This window comes from Oncorhynchus gorbuscha, linkage group LG04, assembly GCF_021184085.1.
Source record: "Oncorhynchus gorbuscha isolate QuinsamMale2020 ecotype Even-year linkage group LG04, OgorEven_v1.0, whole genome shotgun sequence".
NCBI lineage: Eukaryota > Metazoa > Chordata > Actinopteri > Salmoniformes > Salmonidae > Oncorhynchus > Oncorhynchus gorbuscha.
The window spans coordinates 67,656,707-67,680,667 of NC_060176.1; the positions used below are offsets into that span (position 1 = coordinate 67,656,707).

Here is a 23,961-nt window from a genome sequence, read left to right on the forward strand (position 1 = left end):
GACTAAGGAGAGGGAACGGAGAATCACCAACCGCCTCTGTCTCTATTGCGGTTCCGCTGGTCATTTTGTCATTTCATGTCCAGTTAAAGGCCAGAGCTCATCAGTAAGCGGAGGGCGACTGATAAGCGCTACTAGACGGTCCTCTCCGTCAAGTACATGTACTACTTTACCGGTCCATCTACGCTGGACCGGATCGGCAGCATCCTGCAGTGCATTAATAGACTCTGGGGCAGAGGGCTGTTTTATGGACGAAGCCTGGGCGCGGGAACATGACATTCCTCTCAGACAGTTAGGGAGCCCACGGTCATGTTTGCCTTGGATGGTAGTCCTCTCCCCAGTATATTATGTGAAACACTACCTTTAACCCTCACTGTATCTGGTAACCATAGTGAGACCATTTCTTTTTTGATTTTTTGTTCACCTTTTACACCTGTTGTTTTGGGTCATCCCTGGCTAGTGTGTCATAATCCTTCTTTTGATTGGTCTAGTGGTTCTGTCCTTTCCTGGAGCGTTTCTTGTCATGTGAAGTGTTTAATGTCTGCTATTTCTCCTGTTTGTTCTGTCCCCTCTTCTCAGGAGGAACCTGGTGATTTGACAGGAGTGCCGGAGGAATATCATGGTCTGCGCACGGTCTTCAGTCGGTCCAGAACCAACTCCCTTCCTCCTCACCGGTCGTATGATTGTTGTTCTGATCTCTTTAAGAAGCGTTTTGCATCCGCTCCTATCCTTGTTGCACCTGACGTCACTAAACAGTTTATTGTTGAGGTTGACGCGTCGGGGGTGGGCGTGGGAGCCATTCTGTCCCAGCGCTCCGATACTGACGATGGGGTCCACCCTTGTGCATATTTTTCTGCTTCTGCTCCTGGTCTTGCTGGGTCTCAGTCTGTTCCCTGCCATCGCATCTCTCCTGTTCTTGTTCCTGCCCTTGCTGTGTCTCAGTCTGTCCCTAGTTGTTACTCTCCTGGCCTGTTTGGTCCTGTTTGCTCTAAAGTTTTCAGTTCTCTACCCGTGTCTCATTTTTTTTTTTTAGAGTAGTACCCTAGTTTCCCTTTTTTTTCGTTTTTCCGTTACGGTCCTGAGGAGAGGAGTTGGGTTCTTTCTCGGGACGTGCTGGACCGTTTGATCTATGATTTCCTCCGTTGCCTCCAGTGTTCCTCCTCGAGAGCGCCAGGAGGCGCTCGGTGAGTGGGGGGGTACTGTCATGTTTTGTCATATATTGTCTTGTCATTATGCTTTCCCTTCTGTTCGTTTCCCCCTGCTGGTCTTATTAGGTTCGTTCCCTTTTTCTATCCCTCTCTCTCCCCCTCCCTCTCTCTCTTCTCTCTATCGTTCCATTCCTGCTCCCAGCTGTTCCTATTCCCCTAATCAATCATTTAGTCTTCCCACACCTGTTCCCGATCTTTTTCCCTGATTAGAGTCCCTATTTCTCTCCTTGTTTTCCGTTCCTGCCCTGTCGGATCCTTATCTATTGTTCACCGTGCTGTGTTTGTGTATCGCCCAGTCGTGTCGTGTTTCCCTCAGATGCTGCGTGGTGAGCAGGTGTCTGAGTCTGCTAGGTTCAAGTGCCTTCCCGAGGCAACCTGCTGTTCAAGATCGAGTCTCCAGTCTGTTCTCGTCTTTACGAGTAGTTCGTGCTGTGTTTGTGTATCGCCCAGTCGTGTCGTGTTTCCCTCAGATGCTGCGTGGTGAGCAGGTGTCTGAGTCTGCTAGGTTCAAGTGCCTTCCCGAGGCAACCTGCTGTTCAAGATCGAGTCTCCAGTCGATTCTCGTCATTACGAGTGGAAGTTGTGTTTTTTGATTGTATTTTACTTTACTGGATTAAAGACTCTGTTTTCGCCAAGTCGCTTTTGGGTCCTCATTCACCTGCATAACAAACAAATTGTCAGCCAGCATAACGTGTAAGGTAACTTATTTGAAAAGTCATTACTTTATTACATTGAGTAGCAAGCTACCACAAGGATGCGCTCTATTGATTTATCAGTTTGTTTTGTGCACAGTCGATAGTACACTGCACTTCAGGCAAGAAGGTTGAGGGTTCAAAACCTGCTCCCTGCTTGTTTCATTTGAAGTCGTGCACAATTATCAGTTTGTTATTTGGTTTATATTTCCCATTCATTGTCAGTTAGAGACACAGTAGTGCATTGGGACCCAAAAGTATAATCAGTACTCTAACTCCCCCTTGGTCGTTAGGGCAAATCTGGTCTGTGATAGGACGGAGGGTTTTCACACCTAGCTCGGCTATTAGACTATTCTTTAGTAAAGGTTGAATAGTCTATTGTTCAGCTATTAGCCCCCCCTTCCCAACTTTATTTTCAATCAAAAATAACTGTTCTGTAAGCAAAAACGAGGCTTCAAAGTAAAAACATTTTTTGCAATCAAATATTTTGAAATAGAGCGCAAAACTTTATGCATTTTATTCCCCCAAAATATTTCGAGAACAAAAAATATATTTGAAAACAAAACTCCAATTTAATTTCGCTATAAACCACCCTCCATTTTGGCCATTTTTTTGAGTGTCATTTTGATTACAACCAATACTGTTCAGCCTTTCTTTCCGACACAAAGGAAGTCATAGTGGAAACCTACAAAGGACTGTGTGATGATGGCATCTCAGGTAAAGCAGCACTGGGTGTTCTTCCGTCCAACTTCTACATAGCTAGTAGTTAGCTCCTACGATTCAGTGTCGGTTCATAACATTCTTCTATATTACATACATACATACATACATACATACATACATACATACATACATACATACATACATACATACATACATACATACATACATACATACATACATACATACATACATACATACATACATACATACATACATACATACATACATACATACATACATACATACATACATACATACCGTAGAATGATAAATCATGCAATTATTATTTTTAAGCTAACCCAAAACATTTAGCTACAAACGCATGTTCTCGCCATTTTCATTTGAATTCATATAACTTTCTTTCATGGCAACTCATAAGTAGGCCATGTCCTATTTGTTTCATAGTCAATATACAATCATATTTCATGACAGTGTAACGGTTAGCTTTTTTTTTACAGAAGGATGAAAGAACACAATATATCTGTCAGGGAATACTATTCTGATGTGTCAGATGAAGAATTAGACCAGACAGTCAGGGACATTAAGGCAAGAATGTCTCATGTGGGCTTTAGAATTGTCAAAGGAAGTCTCCAATCAATGGGCCATCGTGTACTATGATGAAGAGTTAGGGCGTCTCTGCAGCATGTAGATGGTGCATGTATCATTGCCAGAATGATCCAGCTTCGTAGCATTGCTTGGCAAAAATACTTTGTTCCTGCTCCCACTTGTATGCATATTGCATATTTCCCATCAACTAATGAACAACCACAATACCAGTCTGGTGTTAAGCTTTCTGTGCTTGTATTGACGTATCCTGACAATGACATCTGCTGCTTTAAATTGGACGGTCATTTCTCAGTTATTGTTTTCATATATTTTCTTTACTTTCAGAGTGCGATCAAGGGGTCGAAAATTTAGATATTGCCAGATGTATGTTCACTGTCCGAGGAACAGGCCGTGGAAGATTTATTGCTGGCAAAAGTGTCCATAACCAGAGATAATTAAACTGTTCTGTGTTATTTTTCTCTCTTCCTCTCTGCCTGTCTTGTTGTACATGGAACCTGTCTCACATGCATTCATTTAAAAACCCTTAATATGTCATCTGCTAATTTTAAGATTTACACCACATAAACACTCAGCCATTTTCACTGGACTATCAAGCCCATGTTGCTGCCAGATTTATCTTTTGAGAATTACAGATTCAGCAGGTAGAGGACCTGCTTTATCAGGAGGATATTCTGGAATCTGGAAACACTGACAATGGGGTCATTGTTCCTGACATCCCATGCCCCCTGTCTACTGAGAATCTTGCTGTGCTGCAACGTCAAGTGAGCCCTACAGTACCACTGACATCTTTTGGTCAGGACATATACATGCATGCTCTTCGATTAGTAATGAGTCTCCATCTTTTTTAGGTGCTGTCCTCCTACACTATGTAGGGTATTGTTTTATCCCCAGTGCAACTCTTGATAATGGCAAACATTTGTATTTTTTGGAGGAGGGTGAAAGGATAGCAGGCCCAGCTGTCAAAGTGAGAGACTAGGCTATTCTAGAGAGAGCAGGTACTTTTGTGTAGTCTAGTTCTTGTGAGGTTTTCTGTCCTCGGATACAGAGAGCTGTGAAAGCCTGTCTGCAGAGAGCTGTGAAAGCCTGTCTGCATATGAAGAGGTCAATGAGGAGCAGCTGTTCTCAGTCCTGGTCCTGGGGACTCAAAGGGGTGTGTAACAGTATAATTTTAAACCGTCCCCTCACCCATACCCGGCGCGAACCAGGGACCTTCTGCACACATCAACAACAGTCACCCACGAAGCGTCGTTACCCATCGCTCCACAAAAGCCACGGCCCTTGCAGAGCAAGGGGAACCACTACTTCAAGGTCTCAGCCAGTGACGTAACCGATTGAAACGCTATTTAGCGCACACCGCTAACTAAGCTAGCCGTTTCACATCCGTTACACCCTTTTGACCTTCCTCCTTTTTCCGCAGCAACCAGTAATCCGGGTCAACAGCATCAATGTAACAGTATAATTTTAAACCGTCCCCTCGCCCATACCCGGGCGCGAACCAGGGACCTTCTGCACACATCAACAACAGTCACCCACGAAGCGTCGTTACCCATCGCTCCACAAAAGCCACGGCCCTTGCAGAGCAAGGGGAACCACTACTTCAAGGTCTCAGAGCAAGTGACGTAACCGATTGAAACGCTATTTAGCGCGCACCGCTAACTAAGCTAGCCGTTTCACATCCGTTACAGGTGCACATTTGAGTTTTTGCCGATTCATTTTTGTATATAGCTGATTCAAATGATCAAGTCCTAATCAAGCTTCAAGTGATATTTTTATATTAAATTGTGACGCTATCCTTGATATGATCCTGCTATTTTCACATGCATCTATCTATCCAATGTTATCACTATTTGTTATAAGGGATATTATACTTATATTATTAAAGAGATGCTTTACATCTCTTTAATACAGATAGAGATGTAGTAGTCCCAGAGTTAATGATCCAAGGTCAGTTTTGCATTTCACCTCCTGATGATTATGATGACTGACCGTGTTAAAATAAAAAAAAGCTTAATCATGCTCTCTCTATATCCATCTGTCTCTCGTCTGCAGGTATGTTTTGATGTGAGAGAGGAAGCCAGTCCCGTCAATGCCACCTCACCCGCTCTTAAGATAACCTTCGGGCCGACTGGGAGCCCAAGGCTGGTTAGGAGACACCGCAAGAGACACTATGTAATTGTGATGAACTGAGAGAATATTAGGGTAGCACTGTGATTCATTAATCATATGCTGTCTTCCCTGCTCCTGTTTTACCTCTTTTGTTTCCTGTCTTCTACACCTCTCTCCCCACCTCCTCTTTCTTACCCTTTTTTATAATGCACATCATATGTGCATTGAAGTATAGCTTGAACTTGTATTTAAAATATTACAATTATTATATTTATAATGCATGTATTATGTATTTATAACACCTAGATAATGAACTTTCACTAAAGCTATTCACATTCTCCACTGGTTGAAATGAGGTATCTCATTGGAATACTACACCTATCCTGTGTCATCAGATTAATGCAGATGAAGGGAGTTAGATATGAATAGGTGTATTTCTGTATATATGAATTACAAATCAGCCTTTACTTAAATCACGTTTATTCTCTATTGCATAGCTACAATGGGTAATCATTGATGCCCCAGGTGCAGGAGTGGTAAACACTGTTGAAGTGTATAATTGTAGTACATACATGCAGACACAGCATCATTCAATGAATGGAGTTTGATACACCTGGTATTGGATATGACTGAAAAAGAATGTCTCACAGAGATTCATACCTGAACTGCACCTTTAATTGCCAAGGAAGAGTACATGATCAGTGAATATATTCAATGTACAGGCTACAATGTTGGGATCTCATGCGTGGTAATAACTACAGTACATGTATATAGGACTTGCATCCTTGGCACAATAAACTTATTATATTCAACACAATCCATAGGCTTCATTAATGCCATTCAGACTTGAAGTTGATGCAACAACTATGATAGCTGAGGTTCATAGATTGGTATGAATATTAGTTCAGAACCTAACATTTTAGGGTCCATACACAGATCGGCTACATACTGTAGCTAGCTACACATCCATAGGCATACAGTTGTTCTAATCCTCCACTACACAATAAGCAAGTAATGGTGACTAACCCCATTCCGTACAGATTTGAGCAACCACGACATTCAAATGAGGCTGCAATGAAAACTAATGGGACTGCAGCAACTGTATTGACATCAAAATCTGGGGTGTGAACTACGTTTCTATTCATGCGTTGATTGACATGGTAATGGATCAATAGTATTGGAGTGAAAGTTGAAAAAACGGACCACTCCGACGCTGTACTTTAAATTGTGTCGTGTCATGACGTAACGTACAGCACACGTAAACCAACTAATTCTGTGTCTTACAGCCTCTCTCCACCAGGTGTAGCGCTTATCTCACCTCTTAAAAATAAGAAAGGGACAGGGTAAGGGGGATAACATTAGTCATTTTTTGCGTCATAACTGCAAGCCATCATGACTCTCAAAAGCCGCTGTTAACTTTAGCGCTGCCCTAAAAACCCCATTCAAATTCGACACAAACCTACAAATAGGTATGGAATAACAAGTTATATAAACTCTTCACAGTGTTTTCTTTTCATTTTAGAGGTGATAAGGTGATAAGTTGGACAGGTGAAAAAAGATGTTTCCCCTTTCACTATCACGCAGTAGGTTTCACTTCCCCACCTGCCATTTTTAAAAAGACCAGACGGAGCTCATTGCCTTCTTGAATCATGCAGAGATGGGCATCATGAAGGTCTCATCATTGGTTTGTTAAAGATGGGATAAATTGTGCTTTACAATGGTATTGATATTACAGTTGATCTGGAAGTATTACATTTTTGGGGCGCTAAAATAAGGTCAATTGCACGGACCAGTGCGATGTACAAAAGTGTGTTAGTTACCGTTAAATAGTTAGCTAGCTATGTTACTTCCGCTGCATTGCACGGCAAGGCAAGCTTACACATTTGTACATTCAATTTGCAGTAAATGCTTTAGCTAGCTAGATTCTTTCCACTGTGTCTCATGATGACAGCCTGGTTTGCGGGTTTTCTCAGGAGTCCCTAAAACATTAAACAACACGAATTAGAATGTCATACTCATGTCATAACACCAGCTAACTATCTGGCTAATGTTAGCTAGTTAGGTAACTTGCTAAATAGCGATTTTTGTAAATTAACTTTATGACAAAAAAATATGCACAATCGTTTGTCTCTACATTAACTAAAATATTCCTCTCAATTGTACATTTTTTGCTTGACTCGTTATGATGTTACAATTACTTAAATTTGCTTCCCCCGTAATGTTATGTTAGCCTTCTTTGCTGAAGAAAGTCACCAGGGACGGGTAGCTCGCGTCAAATTCGTAATTGAAACCACTCTATATGATTGGTCATATAAAAACCTTGGGACCCAAATGCATAATGAGTGCTGTAACTCCCCCTTGTGGTGGTCTGGAGCAATGACGCCATGAGGATGGGTACCTCTAAATCCCGTGGTATAAATTCGCAACTTTTAAAGGAGGAACCACTGTATCCACTCACTGACGCTCCCTGCCAGTCGGAGGCAGGTCCCTTTATGCTGCGCTTAATCTGAATGTGCCCCTGTGCGCAGTTAACCTCGGTCTCCTCAGGAACGATCAGTAAGCGGAGTTAGCGTCCCATCCTCGTCGCCAATTGTTGTGGTAATTCTAACCAAAAGGAAGAGAGGTTGCAGATTCTTTCAAACAACACATTATTATAATATCTGTAAAAATTGAGCAGTTAACTATGCACTTCAACAGTTGGGCAGTTAAGACCCAACGAACAGTGTCGGTTCTCAGCATTTATATAGAAGTACACTCTTATTGTATACGTGCCAGTCAGCAGATAGTGTGTAAAAGGCAATTAGATGTCTTTGCAGATTTAAGATAGCATGAGGTTGATAGCCAAAGGGCTCAACCGTCTAACTGTATCCACAACAGAAAACACTATCATGTGCTCCTTTCTGCAAGTTTCCATACATGTGACTTCCTGTAGATAGTAAACCCACGGGATGTCACATGCTGCGGTCGCAACCAAATGGCTCTTAGCTGTAAGCCCAGTCTTATGACTAAGCCACACAAGAAAGCCTGTAATTACTTAGCCACTATTGGCCTATTTATTGCCTTACCTCCTTACTTAATTAACACACACTGTATACAGATGTTTCTATTGTGTTATTGACTGTACGTTTGTTTATCCCATGTGTAACTCTGTGTTGTTGTTTTTGTCGCACTGCTTTGCTTTATCTTGGCTAGGTTGCAGTTGTGAATGAGAACTTGTTCTCAACTGGCCTACCTGGTGAAATAAAAAAATATTAACATATAGCAATGGACAATTCTCTAGGTAAAAAGAGCATAGCATGTCTAATTAAACAGTATAGTATGTAATGAATATTACATTTCCACCACACCTCAAAGCAGGTGTTTGGAGGATATATTGGCATGGTTTGCCGGCCAATATAATAACAACACCCGTGCAAATATATCCTCCAAATATTGGCTTTGGAGAATATATTTATTATATCTTAAAATGTAATACCACCCAGTTCTGAACCAACTACACTGATCAAAAAAATAAAGGGAGCACTAAAATAACACATCCTAGATCTGAATGAATGAAATATTCTTATTAAATACTTTTTTCTTTAGATAGTTGAATGTGCTGACAAAAAAATCAAACAAAAATGATCAATGGAAATCTAATTTATCAACCCATGGAGGTCTGGATTTGGAGTTACACTCAAAATTAAAGTGCAAAACCACACTACAGGCTGATCCAACTTTGATGTAATGTCCTTAAAACAAGTCAAAATGAGGCTCAGTAGTGTGTGTGGCCTCCACGTGCCTGTATGACCTCCCTACAATGCCTGGGCATGCTCCTGATGAGGTGGCGGATGGTCTCCTGAGGGATCTCCTCCCAGACCTGGACTAAAGTATCCGCCAACTCCTGGACAGTCTGGTGGATGGAGCGAGACATGATGTCCCAGATGTGCTAAATTGGATTCAGGTCTGGGGAACGGGCGGGCCAGTCCATAGCATCAATGCGTTCCTCTTGCAGGAACTGCTGACACACTCCAGCCATATGAGATTTAGCATTGTCTTGCATTAGGAGGAACCCAGGGCCAACCGCACCAGCATATGATCTCACAAGGGGTCTGAGGATCTCATCTCGGTACCTAATGGCAGTCAGGCTACCTCTGGCGAGCACATGGAGGGCTGTGCGGCCCCCCAAAGAAATGCCACCCCACACCATGACTGACCCACCGCCAAACCGGTCATGCTGGAGGATGTTGTAGGCAGCAGAACGTTCTCCACGGCGTCCCCAGATTCTGTCATGTCTGTCACATGTGCTCAGTGTGAACCTGCTTTCATCTGTAAAGAGCACAGGGCGCCAGTGGCGAATTTGCCAATCTTCGTGTTCTCTAGCAAATGCCAAACGTCCTGCACGGTGTTGGGATGTAAGCACAACACCCACCTGTGGACGTCGGGCCCTCATACCACCCTCATGGAGTTTGTTTCTGACCATTTGAGCAGACACATACACATTTGTGGCCTGCTGGAGGTCTCTGGGCTCTGGCAGTGCTCCTCCTGCTCCTCCTGCACAAAGGCGGAGGTAGCGGTCCTGCTGTTGGGTTGTTGCCCTCCTACGGCCTCCTCCAAATCTCCTGATGTACTGGCCTGTCTCCTGGTAGCGCCTCCATGCTCTGGACACTACGCTGACAGACACAGCAAACCTTCTTGCCACAGCTCGCATTGATGTGCCATCCTGGATGAGCTGCACTGCCTGAGCCAGTGTGCGTCTCATGCTACCACTAGAGTGAAAGCACCGCCAGCATTCAAAAGTGACCAAAACATCAGCCAGGAAGCATAGGAACTGAGAAGTGGTCTGTGGTCACTACCTGCAGAACCACTCCTTTATTGGGGGTGTCTTGCTAATTGCCTATAATTTCCACCTGTTGTCTATTCCATTTGCACAACAGCATGTGAAATTTATTGTCAATCAGTGTTGCTTCCTAAGTGGACAGTCTGATTTCACAGAAGTGTGATTGACTTGGAGTTACATTGTGTTGTTTAAGTGTTCCCTTTATTTTTTGGAGCAGTGTAGCATAAACACATTTTTTTTTACAGACATCGATCCAGTCACTGCATGGACAGCAGAGGGATCTAGAGATCTAGATACAGGTTTAACGAACATCAAAGAGTAACTGACCTGTCTGTCCAGCTCCCTCCCGGCTTCGACTGCCTTGCTGAGGTAGAATCGCAGATTGTCCGCAATCTTATCGCTAAGTTTCTTCATGATGTTGAGCGTGCGCTAGCACAGCGCCTGGCCCATGGGGTCAAAGAACACAAAACCAGGTCTGCCTGCTCCCCTGAAGAGACACGTAAAGATAAGAAGCAGTCCAAGGTAGAGTGATTTTCTAAAAGATGAAGAGTTATTCCAAAAGGCATCCTCTTTGTTACCCCCCACACACCCACCCACCCACAGACCCACCCACCCACCCACCCACAGACCCACCCACCAACATACCAGAATGATTACACAAGGTGATGCAGTCCTACCTATGTGATGTGATCAGGGTGTGTGTGTTTGCGCATGCGTGCATGCGTGCATTTACTGTATGTGAAGCCACACCAGAGAAGGGGGCGAGTCATGGAATCATACCAAATGAGGTGATAGCGCAGTTGACATCAAAGGGAGGCCTGTCCCGGTTCAACAGGCCCGCGATGTCCGCGAACGTCACCATGTTGAATTTCTTCTGTTTGAGGGTGGAGATCTCAGCAGACAGGTAGTCCGTAACATCGACAACACACGCCAACTGGGTCAGCTGGCCCCAATTCGCTCCCTACCCCTCCCCCTAGGACCTAACCCTTTAACGTTAGCAGATCTGTAGTATATGGATAGGTATAAGCAGTGTAGTGGTGGAGCTTCCACCATATTGCTTCCACCTTACAGATCTGCAAACATTAGCGGGTTAGAGTCCAAGAGGAAGGGGTGAATTGGGATTGGCTGTGTGCATACATACAGAACTGGATTCTGGACTAAAGGGTTGCCCTTCTGGAGAATGTGTAGGTGATAAATAAGAAGTGGAGTCCCGCTGAAGGCTGTCAGCTCCAATGTCTGTTTTATTTGTTACCCATAAAGCCGCAGTGCGGTCAATACTTGGAAACTCGAGGATGTGGCCCTAGTCTGCGAGAATGCAAGAACTGTCCAAACAAAACCGTTAAACTAAATGATTTTGCATATTCCTGCAGTAACAATTATGATTAATCGTTTGTAAACTACTTCAATAACCCTCTGTTTTGATCCAGTGCTAGTAGTACACATTGTTTGACCCACTCCTCAGGCACAAACATGTCCTCATCGATCAACCCTCAATTTGACTCTGGGATCCCCATTAGTTGACGGCATAACATCAGCTAATCTTCCTGGGGTCCAACACAGAACTAAAAAGACCTTACAAACAATTGCAATTGTCATTAAGACATTATAAACATTTAACAATTAGACATTACATATAATTAAAATACCTGACAGGTAATACATTATACATTCAGTAGATGCTCTCTAGTCTCTGTCCAGTAATATGGTCGATCACATTAGATGTACTTTTATTGTATTCTTGAAGGTGGATTTACTTTTGGCCTGAAAAATGTGAGTTGGTAAAGAATTCCATTCAGTGATTGCTCTGTATAAAACTGTAGATTTGTCCTTGACCTGAGGGGTATCAGGGGCCCTGAATTAGATTGAATCATGTCTTAACATCCCCATCTGCAGAGTTCTGTAGTCATAGTTACCCACAACAGCTCTTCAACTGGCAGCTTTACGGCGGGGAGGGAGACATAAAGCTAGCCAGTGAAGAACGACTGTGAAGCAACGCACAGCGGGGGTAACATGACTCCACATACACACACACATATGCATACACATCAAATGTAGCTATGACAGACCCTCCCCATCCAGGCAAACCCCTTCCCTCAGTATCAGAACAGGATGGATGAATGTTGAGAGACACATACCTACCCTCCTCCTCCCCCATTGGGTTGTCACAGCCTTGTGCTGCAAGTGCACATCAGCATTCCCAACATTCTCCTGCATCAACATGCCTGCTCTTTGCTCGCTCTTCTAATGCATCAATCTCCCCAGCGGCTCGAGACGAGACGTCTCCATAGATTTCCACCAACAGGACTGGTCTCCATTCACAACCCAACCAAGACTCACGGGCAAGGTCCCTTCAACGACACAAACGAGCTGCATGTCAAACACAGTTACCGAGTTTGAGCTCCTGTTACTGCACTCCGGTAGGGTCCAGTTACAAGACATTAAGGATCCAGCGCAGACACCTGTGTCTGCCCCTATAGGGGCTGACAGACAAGAGACAACTTGTGCTACTTGTCATTATATAAGAAACTCTCAAAATAGACAATCAGATAGATTGGGTACAGACATGTTACTTTAATAGATGACTTCATTGTAAGCAGCCTTAACAAGCCTGAAAAGGTAAAGAAAGAGACATTCTATTCTGGCCCTGCTAGCGCTGGGCTGGCCGCGTCAGACAGAGGGTTACATACCCACCATATCCAGTGCACCAGGAAAAGGCCAAAGGCTGCAAAAATGCAGCATCACCCAAGACTGCTAGACAAAGCGGCCCTGAGGGGCAGCACAGGACAGGGGCTGCATGTATCAAGCATCTCGAAGTAGGAGCTCTGATTTAGGATCAGTTTTGCCTTTTTAGATCACAATGAATCAGATTACGTGGACAGGTGTAGCTGATCGTAGTTTGATACATATGGCCCCAGAGTAATGTAGTATAAGTATACACAACCAGAGTTGGACCAAACCGATGGCTGTCAAAACAAATAACGTCTTGACAGGAGTTTGATTAAATACTGGTGTACCAACACTCTGTGGAAATGATACTAGGCATATTGTTTTATAAAACACCTGTTCCACAGGAGTGAGTACACATTTTCTGTTCTGACAACTGCTCAATCACCCTTCACTGCTAGGTGTACTGAATAGTGGCAAGCAAATAGAGAAACGCATCATAAACAACAGTATAAACCAGAAAACAAAAGCCAATAGTCTCACAAAAGATGAAGAAGGATATCAAACAGCGTTTCGATGAGTCATCCTCCAGTGCCTAATAACATCTCAACATGTCTTTGGAGAGGCGTTGGTGTTGGGTGTGGTGTGGAGATAAATGGCTACTGTATCCAGGACAGATCCATGATGATTCTCCGGCGGCAGCGGCTGAAGGTGCCTTGGCTGCTCCATCTCTAATGGCCGTGACATTGCTCAGCCGCTCCTCCTCCTGTCCTCCCGACTCCACCGCACTGCCGTCAATGGGGTGTGTGACTCACAGCTCCGTACAGTACAGTGTGCACTCTGCACCCGGTGAACCCTCTCTCTCTCAGTCTCTCTCTGTACTACACATCTCACTGTCAATGTGGCACCACACTGCACAGCCCTCCCCTGGCCCGAGGCACCTTGGGCTTACCCACCCAGAACATATCTACATTGTGATTACCACATACCTAGTAGCCACCATACTGGAGCTCCAGCCTACTGCAGTGTCACATACCGTATGTCATAACGGCCACCATGCTATTGGTGTGTATGCATGTGTGCTGTTGTAATGTTGAGGATCTGATTCATTCTGCTGCAAACACATCATCTAGCTAACTTCTAAGTGTCATATCCTAAGATGATAGCAGTACTTGTTGTGAAACAATATATACGTAGTGTTCTTTGTCCTTATCTGATGGTCCTGTGTAATGCCCAGTTCACCTTCATCTCATAAATACAGAAAAGAGATTGAAAGGCAAGCACACAGAGTCTGTAGGACAGATGACGTGGTAAATTCCCTGATATACTCAGAGGACACGTCCCAGATGGCATCCTGTTCCTTAGTGCAATACTTTAAAGAAGCAACCAGAGACTATGCTGACTCAAAATTGAGCATTAGCATCAAGACGAACAACCTATAACCTCATGCACCTATCAGACAAACACATGCTATAGAGAGAAACAATTAACAGTAGGTTACTGTGGTCATCTTTGGTTCTTCAATAAGAAATCAATGCATTCCAAGTAGATTTGATGTAATGTTCTGATACTGTGGACAAAGTCACTTGGGACAGATTTACAATTTTAAGCCTCCACACCAGTGAGCAGTTTACCACCAAATGGTATTTATTCAAGTGTGAATTTTAAACGTGTATGTTTTAAACCTCCCTTACCAAAACAGGTGGAAACTTAACAGGTGAAAACTTAGCAGACACTGTGGTGGTTCTGAGGTAAATAAATTCCCATAAGAATGTTTTATTTATTTTTTATTTGATTTATTTATGTCACCTTTATTTAACCAGGTAGGCTAGTTGAGAACAAGTTCTCATTTACAACTGCGACCTGGCCAAGATAAAGCATAGCAGTGTGAAAAGACAACAACACAGAGTTACACATGGAGTAAACAATAAACAAGTCAATAACACAGTAGAAAAAAAGAGTCTATATACATTGTGTGCAAAAGGCATGAGGAGGTAGGCAAATAATTAAAATTTTGCAGATTAACACTGGAGTGATAAAATGTCAGATGGTCATGTGCAGGTAGAGATATTGGTGTGCAAAAGAGCAGAAAAGTAAATAAATAAAAACAGTATGGGGATGAGGTAGGTATATTGGGTGGGCTATTTACCGATGGACTATGTACAGCTGCAGCGATCGGTTAGCTGCTCAGATAGCAGATGTTTAAAGTTGGTGTGGAAGATAAGTCTCCAACTTCAGCGATTTTTGCAATTCGTTCCAGTCACAGGCATCAGAGAACTGGAAGGAAAGGCGGCCAAATGAGGTGTTGGCTTTATGGATGATCAGTGAGATACACCTGCTGGAGCGCGTGCTACGGGTGGGTGTTGCCATCGTGACCAGTGAACTGAGATAAGGCGGAGCTTTACCTAGCATGGACTTGTAGATGACCTGGAGTCAGTGGGTCTGGCAACGAATATGTAGCGAGGGCCAGCCGACTAGAGCATACAGGTCGCAGTGGTGGGTGGTATAAGGTGCTTTAGTAACAAAACGGATGGCACTGTGATAAACTGCATCCAGTTTGCTGAGTAGAGTGTTGGAAGCTATTTTGTAGATGACATCGCTGAAGTTGAGGATCGGTAGGATAGTCAGTTTTACTAGGGTAAGTTTGGCGGCGTGAGTGAAGGAGGCTTTGTTGCGGAATAGAAAGCCGACTCTAGATTTGATTTTAGATTGGAGATGTTTGATATGAGTCTGGAAGGAGAGTTTACAGTCTAGCCAGACACCTAGGTACTTATAGACAGGAGCACACAGAAGTGTCATTAAGTTACAGGTGGGCAGACTTTCCTGCCACTGTGAAAACGACAATGGGTGTCAAAAATAGGAATTCAGCATAAACAGTGAAATATAGGCCCAGTATAAAGCTGTGGAAATTAGATGGCAATCAATCTTACTTAATCTTACTATGGCTTCCCGGGTGGTGCAGTGGTCTAAGGCACTGCATCGCAGTGCTAGCTGTGCCACCAGAGATTCTGGGTTCGAGCTCAGGCTCTGTCGCAGCCGGCCGCGACCGGGAGGCCCATGGGGCGGTGCCCAATTGGCCCAGCGTCGTCCAGGTTAGGGAGGGTTTGGCCGGCAGGGATATCCTTGTCTCATCGTGGACTAGCGACTCCTGTGGCGGGCTGGGCGCAGTGCACGCCAGGTGTACGGTGTTTCCTCCGACACATTGGTACGGCTGGCTTCCGGGTTGGAGGTGCATTGTGTCAAGAAGCACAATGCACAGAGATTCTAGGTTGGGTTGGGTTGTGTTTCGGAGGACGCATGGTCTCTTGACCTTCACCTCTCCCGAGTCCATATGAGAGTTGTAGCTATGAGACAAGACTGTAACTACTACCAATTGGATACTATGAAATTGGTGAGAAAAAGGGCAAAAATAAATCAAATAAATCTTACTATGTTATTACTCTCGCAAGAGAAAAATATAAATTGTGCCACAAAAAGACTGGAACTCCAGAAAGAATTTCAAGCCACAGGGGAGGACCGACCTTTAAACTCCAGGAGTGGTCGGAAATGGGGGTAGAGATGGAGCGTAGCATTTCCCTGTGGAAGATAAAAAAAGATGGTGGGAGAAGTGGTAGGAACAGACAGACAGTGTCTAGGTACGTGTGGACTTGTTGTCAGAAAGATGTCTTCCTCCTTCTGTAGCCAGGCGAGGAAACACTCTTGATCTCAATGACAGGGGCTTTTCTGTGGCTCGCACATGGCTTTAAGCCCTTCCTGTACAGTACTGACAGTGGTGATAAATAATCCTTCACTATAATTATATTATTCATCTTCATTTCTTTCACAATAGTAGGGGAGGGATAGAAATAAGCTTATTCCGAGCCTAATCATACTGCAGTTACACCTCTCTCTCTCTTCTCTGTGCGCTCTTGCTCTCCCCTCTCTCTATGTGCTCTCCCTCTTCCCCCCTCTCTCTATTTCTCTCTGTGCAGCCTAGCTCCTCTGAGGAAGGAGCAGCATGCAGAGCGAGCTATCACCACTGTCAGTACTGTACAGGCATGCAGGCATCACTTCAGCGAGTAAAAAAAAGTGGCCTCTCATCGCATTGTCTTGTACAACTATATGGAGTACAAATAATGTAGAGTAATATCAATATCAGCAAATCCCACAACATTGGTTGTGTAGATCCAGCTATATGCCTCAATTCCAAATGAGTGGAAAATATGTGAAAGTGTGATGTTCCTTTAATAACGTCATAGTACCAAAGCTGTCAAGAAGATTTCCTGAACATGTACCAGTGGTTACTAACAACGGGCTACATTGATCATAGCAATGGCAATAGCAATCATTATTATAAACAAGGTTTATTATTATTATGCTATTATGTTATTATGCTATTCAATCACCACTGGGTGAATACAAAAACAGTTTTTCATAGCATGGTTCAAATTCAAAAGTGCTTTGAGAGACATTCAGAGCAGTGGTAGCGTGGTGCTATAAACGTACCATCAGTGATTCTCTTTTTCAGCTGTTTGTGATCAATTTAAATCCCTGTGTTTTGATGGCAACGCCTATTTTCTGAATATGTTCTTCCACATACCTGAAATGGCAGCGCTTGAAATTGGGTCAACAATGTACTCCAAATTGACATAAAATTCATCATCGGTGAAATCACATCAAACTTGCTAATATGAACGAATATTGATTTCAAATGTATAGGTGACCATACCATGACAGTGTCAGACAAATAAAACGTGCAACAAAACAGAATCTTTCAATGTCATCCTGTATGTATTAAACACAAATACATGTATATTCTTAGGTAATTCATACCCTCAATGATTTGCTTGATGCATTACCATTAGGAAATGTCTCAGATAATCACCTGATTGTTAGGCCACAATGTCAAGGCTAAAATCTTGTTGCACCTCCAATCCCTGTCCCTGCATTGTCATTTGTTGATTTATTTCCATCCATCCTTCCTTAATTTTTGTCTCACACCCGACTCAGCTCTTGACTGTGGCCTAGCCTGCTCTGTTATTTGTTATTTGACCAATTAATAATGGGGCTCTTTCCAGCAGTGGTACCCCATTATCATCACGATGATCTTTTTCCATAGAAGAAGAAACCGGAGACCCAGGCGGCTCACTATCTTCACCAGTCCTGAACACACAAATACAGTGCCTATGGAAAGTATTCAGACCCTTTGACTTTTTCCACATGTTGTTACGTTACAGCCTTATTCTCAAATGTATTACACCATCATGCTTCACCATAGGGATTGTGGTCAGGTTTCCTCCAGACGTGATGCTTGGCATTCAGGCCAAGAAGCAACGTTTGAAATATGTTATACCCTCTTGTGGCTTTGAGACAGTGACTCTTATCACATCGTTTACCACTGTAAAATACCCTACCCCTGGGATGAATTTCAGTGTTTGGGGAGAGTGACATAATATCACTGGATAGTGACAGAAAACGCTTGTTGATCTGAGTAGAATATTCAAGCAAGTGCAACACTTTGACGTAAGCAGAAATGTTCAAATGAATGGCTACTTTGTTGCACAGCAGATCATGGCCCGTGGAATGTTGTCCCACTCCTCTTCAATGGTCATGCAAAATTGTTGGATATTGGCAGGAACTGGAACATGCTGTTGTACACATCAATCCAGAGCATCCCAATCATGTTCAATGGTTGACATGTCTGGTGAGTATGCAGGCCATGGAATAACTGGGACATTTTCAGATTCCAGGAATTGTGTCCAGATCCTTGCGACATGGCACAGTGCATTATAATGCTGAAACATGAGGTGATGGTGGCGGAACGACAATGTACCTCAGGATCTTGACACGGTATCTCTGTGCATTCAAATTGCCATCGATAAAATGCAATTGTGGTCATTGTCTGTAGCTTATGCCTGCACATGCCATAACCCCACGCCAACATGGGTCACTCTGTTCATAACATTGACATCAGCAAACGGCTCACCCACACAACGCCATCTGTGAAACTGATTTATCCATGAAGAGCACACTTTTCCAGCGTGCCAGTGGCCATTGAAGGTGAGCATTTGCCCAATGAAGTCAGTTACGTCGCCAAACTGCAGTCAGGTCATGACCCTGGTGAGGACAACGAGCACACAAATGAGCTTCTCTGAGATAGTTTGACAGTTTGTGTAGAAATTCTTCGGTTGTGCTAACCCCCAGTTTCATCAGCTATCCGGGTGGCTGGTCTCAGATGATCCCGCAGGTGAAGAAGCTGGATGTAGAGGTCCTGGGCTGGCATGGTTACACGTGGTCTGCGGTTATGAAGCTGGTTGGATGTACTGCCAAAATCTCTAAAACAATGTTCAGAGGCAGCTAATGGTAGAGAAATTAATATTCAATTTTCTGGCAACAGCTCTGGTGGACATTCCTGTAGTCAGCATGCCAAGTACACGCTTCCTCAAAACTTGAGGCATCTGTGGCATTGTGTTGTGTTGTAAAACTGTACATTTTAGAGTGGTCTTTTCAGTGGCAACCTGTCATTCGGGGCAAATCATTGAGTTATTAAACATGGTCTCTTTTTTGCTTTCTTGAGTAAGGCAGATCCAAAATTCAGGTGTTTCAGCCTAGCTCAGTGCTTTCTGTGGTGGTGGTGGGGCAGCCAGCGGAAAATACGGAGCACTGGGATTGATAATGTTCTCTAGTTGCACCGTGTATGGCTCAGTGTTCTGTCACTCATGGGGACAACTACGCCACCGCAAAATCTATGGGGAGAGCTCAAAAATTCAAGCCCCTTGGTTGCTGCCAAAGAGTTACATTAGAAGTACCCATCCAACAAGGCTCAAAGTCATTGGCCACAGATAAAATTATCACGTTATGTCTACAGTTGTATTGATTGGACTGATCATGTCAACACCATCTTAGCTAGCAAACTAGCTAATGAATCAAGTTAACAATGTACTCGCAAATCCTTTTCAATTATTGTCATATGAAGAGAAATTATAGATAAAATGTATCGTGCTCATTGGCCATTGGACATAAACATTACACAACAAGTTGAAAATCAGAAATGTAACAATAAGTGGTTTAGAAGGAATCAATGGCTGGGAACTCTGAAAAAAATGAGCTCCCACTGGAAAAATACATTTTGAACAGTCATCCAAATCAGAATTCTAAATCGTGTACATGTGCATCTTTCAAGAGCTCCGACCTAAAGTGTACTAATGTCATGATCTGGCCTTGTTTTTTTCAGAGTTTCAACTTGTCTTGAAAGCACCATCAATCCAGAAAATGGCAGAATTTGATGGCAAAGTTGGGTGACAAAATTTAGCCACAAAGAACCGAAGGATTTTCCTGTTCAAGTGAGTACAGCACAACAATGTGAGTCCAAAAATGTATTGTATGCTGAGGCATACATTATGGAATATGTCAGGGAGATATGTATACTGTAGCTAAGAAAGCAATACTAAGTGCATGTTGGGTAGTAAGCTGTTAAAAGCCCATGTGCCTCACCCTAATAATTTAGCCAACTGTTCTGACTTGGTGGTGCACATATAGCCTATAGCCAGTTTTAGATAAATGTCATCAATGAATATTGTCTGCTTATATACCCCCTTTATCCTACAGTTCTGACTTGGTGTACAGGGAGCATACTGTAAGAATGGCCCATGTTCTGAATTCTGTCACTACATTTCAAAAGTGCTGAACAAATAGTTATATTGACTACATCCATCCTAGCTCATTAATGTCTTAATCAAAATTATGGATTTCCTCTTATCCGCTCGTCGTCCCATTATGCCATAGTTTGTACATCTCAATTGTCAGTAGAAACCCCATTTGTTTAAGCAAGTCAGCCATATCAGCTATGTTTTTTAAAAGGCAGCAAATGAGGCTGAATGAACTATTTCGCTGCCAGACAAAGCTCCACTGATAGCCATGTGTAGAGGTGGTAAGATGTTGGGACTGCTGTTGGGACAGCTTTATGTAGGCCCTAACAGTTTGTGGGCAGCGTTTGTCATCATTATAGTGCAATTAGTGCAATTGTTTAGCGTTGTGTTGTGTAGTGGCTTTGCTGGCATGCATCTAAAATAAATTGGGGGAGTTTGCCCCACCAAGATTTACATGCTAAAATCACCACTGGTGTTACTGTCAATCTAATGCATTCGAACAACTGATCTGCAATTGTGATAGAGCTTTGATAACTTTCACTAATGGCCATTAATAATTGCATAATAACACAAGGCTACAACAACAATAAACTGAAGTTATAAGCTTTTTGTGGGGCGGCAGGAAGCCTAGTGTTTAGAGCTTTGGGCCAGTAACCGATAGGCTGCTAGATCGAATCCCCGAGCTGACAAGGTAAAAATCTGTCGTTCTACCCCGGAACAAGGCAGTTAACCCACTGGTCCTAGGCCATCATTGTAAATAAGAATTTGTTCTTAACTGACTTAACTAGTTGAATAAAAAATATTTATTAAACCCGTTTGCCAGCTCCAGGTTATACAATTGGCACAAATTAACTTGCAAATTAGCTCCAGTGATATTGTCATTTCAACATATTTATTGTATCAAATGGTAGCCTACAGTAGCCTACAATGGCATATAAATGAATAGGCTAATTGATGGCTAACAGAGGCAAATGTATCATTCTTCACATTTAATGTCAGTTTCATTGAGGACTTTTCCCTTTAAAAATAACCACTTCCATTTCAAACGTCCACTCGCGCAGTCCCCGACACCCAAGAACTGAGCATGCATAAAACAGTTCTCACTTGATTCAGAACAAATTCTTATTTACAATTACGGCTTACCGTCTGTTTTTATTTATTTATTTTTTATATTTTTTTTAAATTAACAACATATCAATACATAAAGCACATGAGGGAACACAAGCATACATAGATTACAAACAATGGACAATCGAGCTTGGGGGTACAATATCACATTACAATAACACAAGGACCTTAAAGGACATGCATATACTTACAATTCTAACAGCTTTTTTGTTAGTAGAGCATTTAACTGTCTTAAAATACAGTTCAATTTATTTTTGTAGGGTACAAAAATGTGGTTTACTGTTTGTAAATTTACATTTGTGTATATGAAATTTGGCCAAAAGAATAATGAAATTAATTACATAAAAATGATTCCGCTTATTTCTATTGTATGTAAAGAATCCAAACAGTACATCTCTCCACAATAGTGTAAAATCTTCATAAATGTGTTCAATTATAAACCTACTGATGTCTTGCCACAGTTTTCTTACATGCATACAATGCCAAAAAAGATGCACAACTGTTTCTGGGTGGTCATTACAAAAGGAGCAATTTGAGTTGATGTTTTCCTTAAACTTCTTCATATAGTGGTTGGCAGGATAATATTTATGAATAATTTTAAAGGAAACTTCCTTAATTATGTTAACAAGTAGGTATGTGTGTGGCAACATCCAAACTTTTTCCCAATAGATATTATCAATAAATCCATTCCAATAAGGCATGACACAAGGTATAAATACAACATCCTGCTGAAACAAGGATCGTATCGCTCTGTTGTTGAATGGACCAAAAGAGAAACAAATCTTTCCTACTGAGGAGTCAACAGGGTCAATAGAAGGTAGGTTCTGAGGGTCAGGTCTTGGCATGTTCCTGAATAACATAGCAACACCTGAGGGAATGGCATCTAAAACAATTGCAAAATCTTTAGGTGTTACAGGGACCTTGTAAAGTGATAAGAATTCTTTATAACTGAGTAAAAGACCCTCTGCATTTACCAGTTGGCTCACCAATAGGATATTATTTCTGAACCAATATTCTAAAAACAGAGAGGTATTTTTATACAATATATCCCGATTATTCCATATATAATATCTGTGTGGAGAAAAATTGTGTTTATAAATTAAGGACCATGACAAGAAAACCTGCCGATGAAAAGCAGAGGCTTACCGTCAATTAGGAACAAATTCTTATTTACAATGACGACCTACCCTGGCCAAACCCGGACGACGCTGGGCCAATTGGCATATGCTCCTACAAACCAATGAGGAGATGGAAGAGGCGGGACTTGCAGCGCATCATGTGTCAAAAATAGAATCAAGTTATATTTTAGCGCCTGGCTACGCAAACGCGCGTTGACCACACGAGCAGTTTGAATGAAACGCAAGCGATGTGGTCAGCATGAGGAAACTAATGTCCGTGGGCGTGGAATAGAGTTTGGCTGGTGCAAGGAGTCTGGATTACCAGGCAAATGTCTGACAGTAGTACCTAAAACAGTCAGTATAGTATGAAGATAAGCAGAAACTGCTTCTTCAATAAAAATCCCCGATCACGCTGGTAGGCGATGTCATGTTGTCTAGCTAAACTCAAGATATAATGGAGTCTCGCGCCGAAATGCATATGTTGCATAGTTGTTTTTGACTAAAAACAAAACATGTTCAGCCACATAAAGGTTTGGCTCGAAACTAGGCTGTGCCTTTAGATTTCGAGAAAATTAAAAACTGAGGAAAAAATGTTTTGCTTATCTCATTGACTTCTCTAACCCCAAACCTCGGCCTGGTAATCGTGGAATGCTTCGCAAGCATTCCCGGAAGTCTTGCGATGTTGCATGTCTGGGTTTAGAAACTCAAGTAGAACTGTTTACAGTATTTATTTATTAGGCTATACATCAAATAATCTAAGTAACTTAATGCAAGGGTCTCTTTTGTCTATAAATTGGGTAAGAATTTATAGACATTTTGACCTTCCAAGTCTAATGTTTGTGTAAACATGCAAGGTTATTGTAGGATAGAATCAAATGTATCTAGTCCCCATAGGCTCAATATGCTAGTCAATACTGAATAAATATGTTTCAGTTTTTTCCCATTGTGAAAATGTATTTAGAAATAGAAAGGATTGATATTATAGCCAAAACATGTAGAGCCTATCTGGCAACAGTTAAAGGATCATACTGTAGACCAAGAAGAGGCTTATGAGCTTTGTTGGTCACTTGACTTCACAAACAATGAGGTCTTTATGATCAAAGAGGGAAATTGCCTCACTAATGAAAATGGGTGAAATCCCATATTTCCATATTATATTCTACCGCTTATTATTATTATTATTTTTTGTACATGTACATCAAAATAATGGATAGTCAACCTCAGTGGAGAGTGCAATTTCTTAACTTGTTTCACATCAGCTTGAGGTGAATGTACTGCATAGGCCTACTGGTAGCACAGAGTAAAATAATG

At 42.4% G+C, this 23,961-nt stretch overlaps 1 long non-coding RNA gene across 2 annotated transcripts; it reads right to left on the reverse strand.

Moving 5' to 3' along the window:
* Window positions 1-5,803: 5,803 nt before the first annotated feature.
* LOC124033398 lies at window positions 5,804-11,061 on the reverse strand. 2 transcript variants are annotated; one of them, XR_006838377.1, is made up of 4 exons: window positions 10,893-11,061; window positions 10,440-10,599; window positions 7,492-7,897; window positions 5,804-7,272 (listed from the first exon to the last, which is right to left on the reverse strand). It is a non-coding gene; the product is annotated as an uncharacterized LOC124033398 (long non-coding RNA). The 2 variants fall into 2 exon arrangements; XR_006838376.1 differs by having other exon boundaries at window positions 5,804-7,897.
* Between the last annotated feature and the right edge of the window lie 12,900 nt (window positions 11,062-23,961).